The following is a 14,954-nucleotide window of genomic DNA, read 5'->3' on the forward strand; positions in this document are numbered from 1 at the left end:
CTGTGGACCCACTGCCTGGGTGGGTGCCAGGAAGCCACCGGCGGTACATAGAAATATCACATTGCATTGCCCAACACAGCTGAGGTAGTAATGTCGTGCGTAATACAGGTGGGCTTCGGCCCACACTGCATGCCCCAGTCAGACTGGGGTTCTTTACAAGTGGACACATGTAGGTTACACTCCGTGTGCACCTACAGCATGGGTGGCTCCCTGGAACCCACCGGCGGTACACAAAAATATCCCATTGCATTGCCCAACACAGCTGAGGTAGTAATGTCGTGCGTAATACAGGTGGGCTTCGGCCCACACTGCATGCCCCAGTCTGACTGGGGTTCTTTAGAAGTGGACACATGTAGGTTAAACTCCCTGTGGACCCACTGCCTGGGTGGGTGCCAGGAAGCCACCGGCGGTACATAGAAATATCCCATTGCATTGCCCAACACAGCTGAGGTAACGTCAGCTGGAATGCAGGTGGGCTAAAAATTAATTTGATTACACTGTAGGCGAGGGCCCACAAAAATTGCTGTATCAACAGTACTAATGTACATCCCAAAAATTGGCCATGGCCAGCCAAGAGGGCATGTGAAACCCATTAATCGCTTTGGTTAATGTGGCTTAAGTGGTAACTAGGCCTGGAGGCAGCCCAGTGTAACGAAAAATTGGTTCAAGTTACAGTTCCAACGCTTTTAAGCGCATTGAAACTTATAAAAATTGTTCAGAAAAATTATTTGAGTGAGCCTTGTGGCCCTAAGAAAAATTGCCCGTTCAGCGTGATTACGTGAGGTTTCAGGAGGAGGAGCAGGAGGAGGAGGAGGAATATTAGACACAGATTGATGAAGCAGAAATGTCCCCGTTTTGGATGGTGAGAGAGAACGTAGCTTCCATCCGCGGGTGCAGCCTACGTATTGCTTACGTATCGCTGCTGTCCGCTGGTGGAGAACAGAAGTCTGGGGAAATCCAGCCTTTGTTCATCTTGATGAGTGTTAGCCTGTCGGCACTGTCGGTTGACAAGCAGCTACGCTTATCTGTGATGATTCCCCCAGCCGCACTAAACACCCTCTCCGACAAGACGCTAGCCGCAGGACAAGCAAGCACCTCCAGGGCATACAGCGCTAGTTCAGGCCACGTGTCCAGCTTCGACACCCAGTAGTTGTAGGGGGCAGAGGCGTCACCGAGGATGGTCGTGCGATCGGCTACGTACTCCCTCACCATCCTTTTACAGTGCTCCCGCCGACTCAGCCTTGACTGGGGAGCGGTGACACAGTCTTGGTGGGGAGCCATAAAGCTGGCCAGGCCCTTAAAGACTGTTGCACTGCCTGGGATGTACATGCTGCTCGATCTCCGTACCTCCCCTGCTACCTTGCCCTCGGTACTGCGCCTTCTGCCACTAGCGCTGTCGGCTGGGAATTTTACCATCAGCTTGTCCGCAAGGGTCCTGTGGTATAGCAACACTCTCGAACCCCTTTCCTCTTCGGGAATGAGAGTGGGCAGGTTCTCCTTATAGCGTGGGTCGAGCAGTGTGTACACCCAGTAATCCGTTGTGGCCAGAATGCGTGCAACGCGAGGGTCACGAGAAAGGCATCCTAACATGAAGTCAGCCATGTGTGCCAGGGTACCAGTACGCAACACATGGCTGTCTTCACTAGGAAGATCACTTTCAGGATCCTCCTCCTCCTCCTCCTCCTCCTCAGGCCATACACGCTGAAAGGATGACAGGCAATCAGCCGGTGTACCGTCAGCAGCGGGCCAAGCTGTCTCTTCCCCCTCCTCCTCATCCTCCTCATGCTCCTCCTCCTCCTGTACGCGCTGAGAAATAGACAGGAGGGTGCCCTGACTATCCAGCGGAATACTGTCTTCCCCCGCCCCCGTTTCCGAGCGCAAAGCAGCTGCCTTTATGGTTTGCAGGGAATTTCTCAAGATGCATAGCAGAGGAATGGTGACGCTAATGATTGTAGCATCGCCGCTCACCACTTGGGTAGACTCCTCAAAATTACCAAGGACATGGCAGATGTCTGCCAACCAGGCCCACTCTTCTGAAAGGAATTGAGGAGGCTGACTCCCACTGCGCCGCCCATGTTGGAGTTGGTATTCGACTATAGCTCTACGTTGTTCATAGAGCCTGGCCAACATGTGGAGCGTAGAGTTCCACCGTGTGGGCACGTCGCACAGCAGTCGGTGCACTGGCAGCTTAAAGTGATGTTGCAGGGTGCGCAGGGTGGCAGCGTCCGTGTGGGACTTGCGGAAATGTGCGCAGAGCCGGCGCGCCTTTACGAGCAGGTCTGACAAGCGTGGGTAGCTTTTCAGAAAGCGCTGAACCACCAAATTAAAGATGTGGGCCAGGCATGGCACGTGCGTGAGGCTGCCGAGCTGCAGAGCCGCCACCAGGTTACGGCCGTTGTCACACACGACCATGCCCGGTTGGAGGCTCAGCGGCGCAAGCCAGCGGTCGGTCTGCTGTGTCAGACCCTGCAGCAGTTCGTGGGCCGTGTGCCTCTTATCGCCTAAGCTGAGTAGTTTCAGCACGGCCTGCTGACGCTTGCCCACCGCTGTGCTGCCACACCGCGCGACACCGACTGCTGGCGACATGCTGCTGCTAACACATCTTGATTGCGAGACAGAGGAGGAGGAGGAGGAGGAGGGTGCTTTAGTGGAGGAAGCATACACCTCCGCAGATACCACCACCGAGCTGGGGCCCGCAATTCTGGGGGTGGGTAGGACGTGAGCGGTCCCAGGCTCTGACTCTGTCCCAGCCTCCACTAAATTCACCCAATGTGCCGTCAGGGAGATGTAGTGGCCCTGCCCGCCTGTGCTTGTCCACGTGTCCGTTGTTAAGTGGACCGTGGCAGTAACCGCGTTGGTGAGGGCGCGTACAATGTTGCGGGAGACGTGGTCGTGCAGGGCTGGGACGGCACATCGGGAAAAGTAGTGGCGACTGGGAACTGAGTAGCGCGGGGCCGCCGCCTCCATGATACTTTTGAAGGACTCCGTTTCCACAACCCTATACGGCAGCATCTCAAGGCTGATGAATTTTGCTATGCGGACGGTTAACGTTTGAGCGTGCGGGTGCGTGGCGGCGTACTTGCGCTTGCGCTCCAACAGTTGCGCAAGCGACGGCTGGACGGTGCGCTGAACTACACTGCTGGATGGGGCCGAGGACAGCGGAGATGAGGGTGTGGGTGCAGGCCATGAGGCGGTAGTGCCTGTGTCCTGAGAGGGGGGTTGCATCTCAGTGGCAGGTTGGGGCACAGGGGGAGAGGCAGGGGTGCAAACCGGAGGCGCTGAACGGCCTTCGTCCCACTTTGTGGGGTGCTTGGCCATCATATGTCTGCGCAAGGTGGTGGTGGTGAAGCTGTTGGTGTTGGCTCCCCGGCTGAGCTTTGCGCGACAAAGGTTGCACACCACTGTTCGTCGGTCGTCAGGCGTCTCTGTGAAAAAATGCCAGACCTCAGAGCACCTCGGCCTCTGCAGGGTGGCATGGCGCGAGGGGGCGCTTTGGGAAACAGTTGGTTGATTATTCGGTCTGGCCCTGCCTCTACCCCTGGCCACCGCACTGCCTCTTGCAACCTGCCCTGCTGATGCCCTTGACTCCCCCTCTGAAGACCTGTCCTCCTGAGTAAGCGTTGCACACCAGGTGGGGTCAGTCACCTCATCGTCCTGCTGCTCTTCCTCCGAATCCTCTGTGCGCTGCTCCCTCGGACTTACTGCCCTTACTACTACCTCACTGCAAGACAACTGTGTCTGATCGTCATCGTCCTCCTCACCCACAGAAAGTTGTTGAGACAGTTGGCGGAAGTCCCCAGCCTCTTCCCTCGGACCCCGGGAACTTTCGAATGGTTGGGCATCAGTGACGATAAACTCCTCTGGTGGGAGAGGAACCGCTGCTGCCCAATCTAAGCAGGGGCCCGAGAACAGTTCCTGGGAGTGTTCCCGCTCCTGAGCAGGTGTCATTGTAGTGGAGTGAGGAGGCTGGGAGGAAGGAGGAGCAGCAGACAGAGGATTCGGATTTGCAGCAGTGGACGGCGCAGAACTGCGTGTTGACGATAGGTTGCTCGAAGCACTTTCTGCCATCCAGGACAGGACCTGCTCACACTGCTCATTTTCTAATAACCGTCTCCCGCGTGGACCCATTAATTGGGCGATGAATGTGGGGACGCCAGAAACGTGCCTCTCTCCTAATCGCGCAGCAGTCGGCTGCGACACACCTGGATCAGGAGCTCGGCCTGTGCCCACACCCTGACTTGGCCCTCCGCGTCCTCGGCCTCGTCCACGTCCTCTAGGCCTACCCCTACCCCTCAGCATGCTGTATTACCAGTGATTTGATTTCACAGGCAGGAAATAAATTGGCGCAAGACTGCAGCCAAATATAATTGTTTCCCTTTTTTGAAAACGAAAGGCCCCACTGCCTCTAGTGAATGAATAATCTAAGTTTAATAACTGTGCTGTGTCCCTGCTAATGTGTCACAGAACGTGAGGGTAGCAGAGTTATTATCTCTGGCAGAGCAGGTATTTTTTTTCCCAATTAAGGAAAGCAAATGGCGAAGCCAGGAGTAAAACGTAGCTGGGTGCGTCTGATTTTTAAACGTTGCACACGCAGCCGACACGTGTCCACCGCCCTTAGGACGGACAGAGGCAGGACAAATACAATTATTTTCAGTTTTTTTCCACCAAAAGGCAGCACTGCGTATATTCAATGAACATGAGAAGTTTAATAACTGTGCTGTGGCCCTGCTAATGTGGCACAGAACGTGAGGGTAGCAGAGTTATTAACTCTGGCAGAGCAGGTATTTTTTTTCCCAATTAAGGAGAGCAAATGGCGAAGCCAGGAGTAAAACGTAGCTGGGTGCGTCTGATTTTTAAACGTTGCACACGCAGCTGACACGTGTCCACCGCCCTTAGGACGGACAGAGGCAGGACAAATAGAATTATTTTCAGTTTTTTTCCACCAAAAGGCAGCACTGCGTATATTCAATGAACATGAGAAGTTTAATAACTGTGCTGTGGCCCTGCTAATGTGGCACAGAACGTGAGGGTAGCAGAGTTATTAACTCTGGCAGAGCAGGTATTTTTTTTCCCAATTAAGGAAAGCAAATGGCGAAGCCAGGAGTAAAACGTAGCTGGGTGCGTCTGATTTTTAAACGTTGCACACGCAGCCGACACGTGTCCACCGCCCTTAGGACGGACAGAGGCAGGACAAATAGAATTATTTTCAGTTTTTTTCCACCAAAAGGCAGCACTGCGTATATTCAATGAACATGAGAAGTTTAATAACTGTGCTGTGGCCCTGCTAATGTGGCACAGAACGTGAGGGTAGCAAAGTTATTAACTCTGGCAGAGCAGGTATTTTTTTTCCCAATTAAGGAAAGCAAATGGCGAAGCCAGGAGTAAAACGTAGCTGGGTGCGTCTGATTTTTAAATGTTGCACACGCAGCCGACACGTGTCCACCGCCCTTAGGACGGACAGAGGCAGGACAAATACAATTATTTTCAGTTTTTTTCCACCAAAAGGCAGCACTGCGTATATTCAATGAATAATAACTGTGTTGCGGCCCTGCCTACACAATTCTTTCCCTGCAGTATCAATGGAGGGTGCAATGCTCTGCAGAGGCGATTTTGAGAAGAAAAAAAAAATGCAGCACAGCTAACAGCAGCCAGCACAGTACTGCACACGGTTAAATATGGCCCTAGAAAGGACCGTTGAGGTTCTTGAAGGCTACACTCACTCCTAACACTCTCCCTGCCTATGCAGCACTTCTGTCCCTAATGCCGGGTGCAACGCTCTGCAGAGGCGATTTTGAGAAGAAAAAAAATTGCCACTGCTAACAGCAGCCAACACACAGCTATCAGTGGCCCTAATAAGGACCTTTGGGGGGTCTTGAAGCCTACACTAACTACCAATTCTTTTCCTACAGCAGCTCCGGTATAAACAGCACTGTCCCTCATCTAACTCACACGGCATCTGAGGCGAGCCGCGGGAGGGGCCGACTTTTATATTCGGCGGACACCTGATCACCCCAGCCACTCACAGCAGGGGGGTGGTATAGGGCTGGAACAACACAGGGGGAAGTTGTAATGCCTTCCCTGTCTTTCAATTGGCCAGAAAAGCGCGCTAACGTCTCAGGGAAGGAAGTGAAAGTAACCCGAACACCGCATGGTGTTCGTTACGAATAACGTACATCCCGAACACCCTAATATTCGCACGAATATCAAGCTCGGACGAACACGTTCGCTCATCTCTACTGGGGACCGTCTGGATGCTAAATTAGTGAAACAGATTTCACTGCCATTGATTGTAATAGTTTGGTTATTTTTTTTTTTTTTATCCTTACTGGTTTTAGATTGCTTTTTTTTTATGTCAACAGGATATTACACATAATGGGTCATATTATAGGTGGAAATAAATGTGAAATGATTTGTCTTGGTCAGATTTTTTTAACGTGACAAAAACATGACATTTTAACAGAGGTGTGTACTATATATAGTATATACTATATATATATATTAATTGCTAAATTTGAAAGGGTGAGTTTGAGTTTCTATTAAGCTTACATAAAACAGGACATGATACCATGTACTCTGTTCCAGATATGAAAAACCAAAGAAGAGATAATCCTTGAGGTGAGACTGGGTATAAGGCAAACAAAACTGACCAGCTGGCAGATCATATGCAGTTCCAGAAGATGCTCTGGTTAGTAGCAAATAGAGATGAGCGAGCACTCTCGGTAAGGTCAGTTACTCGAGCGAACCTCGCTCATCTCGAGTAACTGCCTTCTCCTCCGAGCGTGCTCGGGGGGTCGGCGGGGGTGAGCAGTAGGGGGTAGCGGGGGGGGGGGGAGAGAGATCTGCTGCCCTCCGCTCTCCCCTGCTGCCCCCCATCGCTGCCCACTCGAGATAAGCGAGGCTCGCTCGAGTAACTGACCTTACCGAGCGTGCTTGCTCATCTCTAGTAGCGAACTCTTTTTTTCTCCAAATGCACCAAACACTACAGAGAAGTGCCTAGAGAAGCAGAACACTGAACATTCACATAGGTATTGAATATTTAAAAACTATTACCAAACATCTCCAACAATTGTAAAAAGAAAAATAAGCAATGAAACAACTATGTTTTCAGTCACTTTATGAATTACTAAAATGTAGTTCCTAATTGTACTCCCCGTTGGAGTCTTTATATAATCAAATTTAATTAGAGAATAGCACATTGAATAACCATTTAAGATTAAGCGGTTATGTTTGATTGCCTAGTAGCAAGAACTAATGATTATTCTTGATTTGAAGTGAATAGCTATAGAACAATCTGTAGCTGATCAGCTGCCATCAACAGAGGACAATAAGAGTGACCATTAAATTGAATGGGAAACCTTGTAACACATGTGGCTGTATTCAGTTTATTAGGTCCTGGTATTCAGAGTAACTTAAAGTTGCCAAAATTTTAGTTAACGTATCTTACAAAGTATAAGTACTTGAAGTATTTGAACACTTTTAATATCTGAAGTGCTATAAATCTGAACAATTCCCCCCCGCCATAAGAACAACTCCTCTTGTGACCTCCCACTATGAGTAAAAATGGTGAAGGAATATAGTCTTGCCACACAGCTTACCTCAATGTTAACAGCTAATTATTAGGGGGTAGAGGGATTTAACACCATTTTTGATATTTAAAAAGGGTATCTAGGCTTGTTTAACCCTTTTACAAATTTTCCAAAATATCTTTCTTCTAGTTTTATAGATTCCCAGAGGATTCTAACTCCACAATTGCATACCCCTTTTGTTCATATGCCATAGTTCCAATTGACAGCAATTTGCTCTTCTAGGCTGCCCCTTTCAGCTGCCATAGGCTGGCTTCTTAATCAGCATCAAATCCACCCAGCACACCTTCCTCCACCTCTCTGTTAACCTGCACACCCAACCTCCCAATAAACCCATGGAGCATCAGGCTGCTTGCAAGTGCAGTGGAAAGAAGGCACTGAGCATGCCCAGAGGATGCACACTGCATGCACTATTGAATCTGGACGCCAATTTATGTCATATCACCAGAATTTGGAAATTTCTCTTGTGGCAACATCACAGCGAATCAGAATGTTGACAGGAAGATGAGAATCTTACAAAGTGGATTTTTATAGCATGGGTTTTTTGAGACTGATCACAGAAATGTGATTTAAAAAGCTAGACCCAGCTGGTGTTGGTTCCTGTGTCAACTTCCATTTGAACAGGCAATTCCTTTAGGTCAACTTCTTCAGTATTTACATATTCCATTCCATAATAATCTGTATATGTGCATTGATATACAGTATCTTAAATAGCGGGATCTTCCTTAGCAATTTGTTAATTATAACATTTCATACAAAAAGTAGCAAACTATTTTTTTTATCCCAAAAGCTTGGGTACTTTTACAAGGGCCAAACATCTCCCGAGTAATTGCTCAAATGAGCAATTACGGTCAATTGTCAGCCCCTGTAAACACAGGACCTGATAGGGCAAGTAAGCAAGAATCGCTCACTTGCCGAAGTTGTTGGGTTTTTAGCTCCCCTAAAAACTGAATAACTATCAGCTCATGTAAACACGCAGTCAATCATGTATGAATGACTGCCTGTTTACTGTGGGCAGCCAGAAGAGATCGGCAGGATGCTCCAACTCCATTTAGTGAGTGACCTTCGCTCTTAGGGCTCAGTCACACGGGCGCATCGACACCCGTACACCGGCGCCGATGCGCCCGTGTGACTGACAGTTAGGAGATGGCCATACCTGAAGACGGCCGTCTCTCTCCAGCGCTGATCATAGAACACATGACCGGCAATGGAGCCAGTCACATGTTCTTCCGGCGCTGCAGAGAGACGGCCGTCTGCAGGTACGTCCGTCTGCTGGTATACGGGTGCCGATGTGCCCGGTAGACTGAGGCCTTATATGAAAGCACAGGTGCAATAATCGCTGGGATGACTAGTACCCGAGAACTGTCTCATGTAAAGGCTCCCTTAGATACGGTACCAACGGTTCCTCGCACCTGTGCAATTTCTCCTCCATATAGCAGTTTGGCTGTCTGCATGTTGAGGGATGTGTTGTTTTTACCTGCCCTCATGTATTAAGATATAAGTAAGAACATGGCCAATTTCAGTGATTTTGTTTGTGAAAGCACAGGAGCAATAATCGCTGAGACAACTAGCACCAGAGAACCGTCCCATGTAAAAGTACCCTTAGATACTGTAAGCCATATCCGGACAAGCACCCAGTATTTGGGGGTATATTTAGTGACATCAAACAATATGCCAGCATTTGAAGTTATAGGATATGGAGGGGAGCAATGACACTGAAATTAAATAAATTGATCTAATTCTTCTCGCAGCTCAGATACTATGCTAATTACCCATGAAAGCCTGATCAGCTTTGCTACAATAAATATATATTAAATAATTATATTCTAGAATTGAAACCGTGAAATGTATTTGCTAGTCTATGAATATTAAGATGTGGGAAGAATATCTGATGTAGTAATTAAAAAAAAAACTGTAAAAATGCAAAAACAATATTCAATTTAGAAAAAAAATTCCACAAATAATAAACAGCTTGAAATTTATTTTATTTTATAGACAGAAATGAAATCTCTAGGCACAGTATTAGGCATTAAAAGAACACAGAGGCAATAGGTTAGTGTGTACTGTTCTGTACAAAAATACAGTCTGAATAAATTACATTGCTAGCTATAAGATTGGACTTCACTTACCAGTCAGTTCATTGCATGTTTAATATTATACAGTCACATGCTATTCCGTATATATATCAGTTTTAAACACATAATTCTCTCTATATTTTTATTTGTACTTACAAAAATGTAACATAGTTGTGCAAGAGTTTGAAGCAGGATATGCAATGCTGGCACACAAACACGTTATGCCATAGAAATTGGAATCATTAATGGAGCCCTGATGACATCCTGTTACGATCTGAATTTACTGTATAAAACTAATTAATTATCTAATGTGTTTTAAACTCTAAAAAACTAATTCATGTCAAAAACAAGAACAAGATTGATAAACGTACCAACTGGAAAAGTTACAAGGAAGCATAAAGCTAATCTAATGTTGAACATACAGCAGCTGAATGGTCAAGATGCAACAGTAGTTACAAGGAGGCTTCATCTGCCACCCTTTTTTTGCATACTAACTATAGTAGGTTTCTTCAATTTAATCGAGTTCCTACCTTTTACAATCCCTATCTTCTCTCATGTTTTCAACTTAATGTCACATAGATTAAAACAAGGTTTAGAAAAGAACTTTAGTTCATAATTTAAGTACCATATTACTTGAAAAACTAAGTAAATGTACCAAATATAATGAATAATTTATATATTTTTTTATAAAAAATGATACACAGTAGTGCTATAAGCATTTAAGTGAATGATGCAGTGAATTTTTAATAAAATATTTGTTTATTTTATCTATGGTGACATTTTGAGTCATTCATAATAGCTCTTTATTCTCTTGCGCAATGGAGTTGAAAATAGCTCTAAGAGAGTAAGTAGTAAAAATAAAAATAAAATGAGTGTATATAAGTAAACAATGATCAGAAGATGGATTATGATGAAGAACATATAAAAATATAGCTTGTTAGCAGATGTGAGGTACATTGACTATGGTTTGTTTGAGTTCATAATGTTTAATAAAATAATTGCGACTCTAAAGGAATGCTATGGAGACACAAGGCTAAAGTATGTCATATATTTGCTACATCCTAAAGATATGACACATTTTACACATATTTATCATCTTTAAAACCCTTTTACACGCACAACACTTTCTCGGAATTGCACTATATTTTTCCAGCATACTTGGAAATGGGTCATAACTACTCCATATAACTTCTGGTAAGAGTTATTTCCTTTATCTTTTCTCAAATTCTATACTTGTCCCATATCTATAGATTCCTTGTAATAGTTCATAACATCAGGTTTATTTCTTTAGAGTTGCTGTGTACTGTCTTTAAAGTGTTTTTTATAGTAGCACTAAGGTGAAAAATAGTTTTAAAAATTCAAATGGGTGAGGTATACTAATATCTTAAAAATTAATAATTGTGCATTTTGCTCTATTGCAAAACTTAAGATAAAAAAAGATAAATTTACTCTAACGTTCTAAAGGAATCTAAAAATCTCCTTCATCTCAACAATGGATTTACTAAGATCAGCTTAGTAAACCTTGGATTTCTATGTACATATCCCACCCACATGGATGCACATTATTAAACAAAACAGAGTGGTCTTCGTTGCCTTGGCCCCCAGCATTTGCCCTTGTAAGCTAAAGGAATGCACAAAATGTTACAAAATGTTAGGCCATCAAGTACTGGAGCACAGCTCAATTTCCAGTTTACCAACTGAAATGTCCTCAGCCCATACTAATAAGCTTGCCCTTTAATGTTCTTTATGTCCATCAGTATGAGCTGAGAACATTAAATGGGTTATCTGAGAATTGGGTTGTGTTGCAGTAGTTGATGGCTAAAATTCTGTAACATGTTGCACCCTCATTTGGCTTCCAAGGGCAGATCCTGGGGGCCAAGACAACATAGATCATTCTGTTTTGTTACATATTGTGCATCCATGAAAGTGGCAGGTATACATAAAAATTAGTTATGGTCGTATAGATCTTAATGAATCCATTGTCCAATTGAAATAAATTTGTTGATTCCCATAGAACAACTTTAGAGTAAAGTCACAGTTAGATAGGGCGACAGTCATCTAAAGGACTGCATGAGCACTGATGTCACTGCTAAAGTCATTAGCGCTCATTTAGAGCATACAGACAGGCAGAAAACACAGCTGGATCGCAGGTTTATCGTTCAGCGCTTCATATTCTATGTGAAGTGCTGAGCAGGGAGCATTTAAATGCAGCGAGAAGCCAGCAATCCAGCGATGTTTTTTATGCTGACTGAAAGTCAACGGTACTGAAAAGTGAACGAATAGTAAAGGATGTTTTTATTTATTTATACGGGACGGTTAGCGCTTATTTTTGTATGTATGAACTAATTTTAAATTTATCTTCTCAAAAAATTTGTAACATTAGTATATCTTACCCTTCCAATCAAGCCCTGTCTACATGCACTATTGGGATATATGGACATCACAGAGAATAGGTCCCCACTTAAGACTTATCGTGTGTGTGTTGGGGGTGGGGTTTAGCGAAGCACGATCTATGGTGGTTAGTTGATCGCTGAGCAGCTTTTTTTATAGAGGGAAATCTTTTTCATAATATATATAGCACCAGAGGTGCAAACTGTAGTTACATCAGATGTCCAAATTGAACAAATTTAAGGGACACTATGTATTGAAAAGGCTTGTTGCATACACAGCAGTTTGATGTATTTATCACAATTTAATGCCATTCTAAAAGTTAGGAAATTAAGGAAAATATTACACATTCTTAAATTGAGCATACTGTTGTCTCTATTCTCTTTTCACAATGAAAAAAATTATGTTGTATTTTGATATCATAGAATGTAGACAAAATATTTTTGAACTTATAATTTTTGTCTACTTTTATTCTTTAGTTTTCTCTAGACGACATCCTTCACAAAAAATAAACATTTCAATATTTGACAGTATTTTGCAATATGTAACTATAGGCACAAAAATAAAAGGTAATTGTACGAAACTAGAGACAGGTTTATGTGCTTTCTCTCTCTTACTCTATATGTAATTCTGTAGTCTGTATATTTTTAGGAAAGCATACTGTACAACAGTATGATCGAAATATCAAAAATATTCTGTGCTTATTCATCAGAGGGCACATATAAAAGTTCACATGGAAGAAAAATGATGGAGCACATTTATAAGGGGTTTTATACCACTTTCTGGCATAAAAAAGTCAAAGTTGTGCACAAAAGGGGTATCTGCACAAAAATCTGTAACTTTTCCCATTTTGCACCAGCCCTGCCACTTTTTTTTCAAAATGTTAGCAGGGGTTGTCTAGAGGGCGTTTGGCCACCACAGACTCTCAGATTTATTTATAATTTAGTCCAGAAACTAGCCCAATTATACCAGAAATGTACACTAGGTCGGACCTGGCTTACATTTTTGAGAAGGTGCACAAAGGAGGCAGGGTGAGCTCAATACAAGAAGAGACATGCATCTCTTCAAATAGTAAGTACATTGTGTGCCAGGGGTAAATCATACTAAGCCTGGAATCAGAGATGCCGAGTTTAGTACATTTCCCTCATTGATTTATATATTAGGTTTAACACTTTAGGTAAAACATATTCTCCAACACATTAGTGTTTCTACCCATATACACCTGACATAACATTTATTATGTGTGGGGGGGTTATTGGGGTTTTTTCAGGCAACCACAGGTTTTAAACAATTAATAGTATTAATGGGTTTTATTGTGTAGTCATTATTTATAATTTTTGATCAAGACTAGAGATGAGCGAGCACCCAAATGTTCAGGTCCGAGTTATTCGAGTCGAGCTTTTCGTAAAATTTCAGAGCTCTACTCGAGTAACGAACCCCATTGGCTACAATGGGAGACTCAAGCATTTTTGTATGTGGGACGCCGGGTTCCGAGCTTTCTTGGTTCGTGTCTCTCTCTCTCTCTCCCCTGCCTGCCAGACAAAAAATTTGCCATTGACGCGCGCTGCGTCGTGGCGTCAAGGGGCCAAAACAGGCACGTCACAGCGGGCAGGAGCCAAAAATTGGGGCGTGGTCGATGTTTGTTCGAGTAACGAGCACCATCGAGTACGCTAATACTGGATCGAGCATCAAGCTCGACAGAGTACGTTCGTTCAACTCTAGTCAAGACTAATGTAACACACATTAAATGGAAATAATACTTTCTCAGATTTGGAGAGTAGTTATTTTCAGTTGTTACATTTTAGGTCTTTCAGTACATATGCTGAATATACTGTACATTGCAAATGAAGTGTAAATATAGCAATACAAAGCATTCCGGGACAAACATCTGTAGCTCTATGAAATCATTAATATTAACATAGCTTTTTGTTATACATTTCACGGACAGTATCCCTTAAATTTTAAGTTTACTTTTTAACATCTTCTGACAATTCATTAAAATGAATCAGAAGACATCTTTGGTGGTGGTCTCTTAACTTGGACCCTAACTGCCTACATAACTGATTCTCATTTTGCTTTATTAAACATACTATAAACTTCAGCACATCCTTTCTTTCTTAAGATCTCTCAAATACTATATAATACAACATGTCCAAAAACTCTATGGCCAGAAATGGAATTCAGCAGAAGTTTCAAAAATATATACCCTCTATAGCTGTTAAATAAACGAAAACATGAACAGCATCGGTCTTAGAGAAGAGGATAAGTTATCTGAGACAGTAGTTAAATATGTGAAAGGTTTCTCCATGCTGTCTAACCCATATACTCATATTACTATATGTATTTTAATTTGATATATAGTTATCTTCATCCTAAAACCAGCTTGAGCTGTTTATATCTGTGAGTTTAGCCTTTGAAGACTGGAAAGCTAAATGCTACATACATGACCTAAAAATATTGTTTTTATGTAAAACATAATTGTAGAGATACAATTGCTTCCGTATGAATTTTATACTAATTTAGAAGACTAGTCTTTTTCTATTAAGAACTTCTGAAAAAAAATTATTACAATGCACCTTAAGGCCTTAGTCAGACGGGCGTTTTTTCGCGCGATTTGCGGATCGCATGACGGATGCGCATCCGCAAATCGCGTGACCAATGCCCGAAAATCGCCCGAAAATCTGCTCCTAGCCGCGTTTCATTAGAAACGGGCTGGAGCTGTCCAGCGCATTGCATTCAATGGAGCCGGCAATACAGCCGACTCCATTGAAAGCAATGGGCTGCGGGCGAGTGTGGGATAAATTGTCGGGAAGGGCTTAAATATATAAGCCCTTCCCTGCAATTCATCCAGAAAAGTGTTAAAATAAAAAATATATACATACTCACCTGCTCCCGGCAGCCGGAGTTC

Source organism: Eleutherodactylus coqui, chromosome 1 (genome assembly GCF_035609145.1).
Source record: "Eleutherodactylus coqui strain aEleCoq1 chromosome 1, aEleCoq1.hap1, whole genome shotgun sequence".
NCBI classification, from domain to species: domain Eukaryota; kingdom Metazoa; phylum Chordata; class Amphibia; order Anura; family Eleutherodactylidae; genus Eleutherodactylus; species Eleutherodactylus coqui.